Raw genomic sequence first — 2,319 nt, 5'->3', positions numbered from 1 at the left:
ATTTGTTTTAAATTAATTTATTTTTTATATTTTTAAATTATTTTAATATATTAATATCAAAATAAAATTTTAAAAATAAAAAATTTTAGTTTGTTGCCCTTAAAAATTTAAAAAAAAAAGGCAAGATTCAGAAAACAAGTGCTACAGTAAAAAAGAAAATAAAAGTTTGGTTGACAATAGAGTAGAGTAGTAAAAATTTCAAAAATTGTAAAAAACTGAAACTAATGACAATTGGTAAAGAGAACGTATAGACATTAAACAGTTCAACCAGATATGTATCATTTCATCCAGCTCTCTGTTCAGGCCGTGGATTAACACAGAATAATCACCTCCATACAGAAAAATTGTAGAGGTTGGTGGATTTCACCGCTTCTAAGAAATTGACAACAGAAATTTCATGGGGAATGCACAGTTCTTCGCTCTGTTTATCCAAAAATAGTATTTGCACTTTTGCCCATTTGAGATTTTCATCAACTCTTGCAAACATATTCCAAGCTAATATGTTTCAAAACTAAGTATAGGAAAAGCCTGGATAGAAATAGCTGATGGCTATTTGGTTGTTTTATCAGCGGATGATGGAGCCTTTTCAACAGACCTGGCGGAGCTGGCACCCTCTTGAGTTTCGACAAGTTTGCGTAGCCTCTCTTGAAGGGCTCGCACTCTGTCCTCGGTTTTGCGAAGCTTTCTCCATCTATAGGTGGCCCATAGGCCTAAACCGCCATATACAACGATGTATGAAGCCCACACATAGGGATAAGTTTCTGCATGCTCTCTGATTTTTCGATATCGTTCTACTGCCATCTGCCCAAAACCAGCAGCAGGGGGGCTGGAAGTTGGCTGATCTTCTTCTCCTTTTTGCTGACTAGCCATTTCTTTATATTGTTTTCTACTACACACCAACCAACATGAAAAACCTCAGCCAACGATGAAAATCTCACCAAGTGTTGCTCCATAGAAGAAAATAAACCTAAAATACGTGCAAGTGTTGTCAAAGAAGTAAAGCCATCACCTAGAAATGGCATGACAAGGTCAGAAACTGAACAAGTATCATGCCAACGAAAAACAAGAAACAATTTCTAAAATAATCTCCATCACTTTAAACCACAAGAAGGTCATTCTGCTCTTTGTCGCCTTTCTTGCAAAATTCCAGTTAATAATGCAGCTAATTATCTTATGGCATTTCCCGACCTTCACTCAACCATGAAGAAAAATAATTTGAACTTGAAATCTTGAATCGATTTCAATTTTGACAGACTGTAATTTGCTTTTAACCTCAGAAGCACACACATCTCATCTTGCATGTTGCTCAAGCTAATCCCAAGCTTTGCAAGGCAAGGTCTCATAGCCCCCACTCAACTAATCTATGCAAAAGAGGACGCCAAACCCAAATTTCTTAAATACCAAAAAACAACATAAATACAAAAATAAATTATGTAACCGATTAAAGGGTTTCAGTTAAATAACATCACAATCTGAGCTGAGAGATTATCATACTAAACAGGGATTGTTGAATTTAAAGGAGAACCCAGAAAAGACAGAGATCATTGAAAGGTTGTGATGTGTGTGAGAGAGACTTAGAGGTAAGAAAAGAAGAAGATACCTGGTACTTTCTCTGGGCTTGTATATGATTGATGGACAGACACCAAATTGCAGAGAAATGGGCTTGTGTTGAGTGAGAGAGATGGAGAGACGGCGAGGCAATCAGGTAAACCCCAACCAGCTGCTGGCGTCGCGCGAGAGGGTTTTACCTTTTGTTTGTTTTTTTATCCTTTTCCTCACATGGACGGGGACATATTTGTAAAATTCAGCTCGGTTTAATGTAAATTCGGATCTTGCTTGATTCAAGTTTTTAATTAAATTGAATTGGTAAAATTTAATTAGCTTGATGAGGCTGTTAATATTTTTGTTCACCAAGCTAAGCCCATCAACAACAAAAAAATCATTTTAAAGAAATGATTGACCTAATAATTACGAGCTAATAAAGTCCATCTAGAATTGATATTTAAATTAATTCTATATTATTCTACTTTTGACATTGAATAATATTCATCATCATTATTATCCTCACTCACATCATCATCATTGAAGTAATTTATTATCATTTTTCTATATTATTCTACTTTTTTTATATTATTATTTATCAAACATTGTAAAATATTTTTAATGTAAAATAATTTTATCCATAAATTATTTTATACAAAACAAACACCACCTTCTTTAAAAAAACAAAATGCCTTCTTTCCTAACCAAAATTTCCAAGATAAATGTCTTTTTTTATTTTATTTTTCAAGAAACATAAAAACAAATAAAATTTGAAAA

The 2,319-nt window shown here is 33.6% G+C and overlaps 1 long non-coding RNA gene across 1 annotated transcript; it reads right to left on the bottom strand.

Moving 5' to 3' along the window:
- Positions 1-248: 248 nt before the first annotated feature.
- LOC133694078 (uncharacterized) lies at positions 249-1,796 on the bottom strand. Its single transcript, XR_009842232.1, has 2 exons — positions 1,601-1,796; positions 249-889 (listed from the first exon to the last, which is right to left on the bottom strand). It is a non-coding gene; the product is annotated as an uncharacterized LOC133694078 (long non-coding RNA).
- Between the last annotated feature and the right edge of the window lie 523 nt (positions 1,797-2,319).

This window comes from Populus nigra, chromosome 5 (genome assembly GCF_951802175.1).
Source record: "Populus nigra chromosome 5, ddPopNigr1.1, whole genome shotgun sequence".
Taxonomy (NCBI): Eukaryota; Viridiplantae; Streptophyta; class Magnoliopsida; order Malpighiales; family Salicaceae; genus Populus; species Populus nigra.
This window is presented reverse-complemented; position numbering and strand designations above follow the sequence as displayed.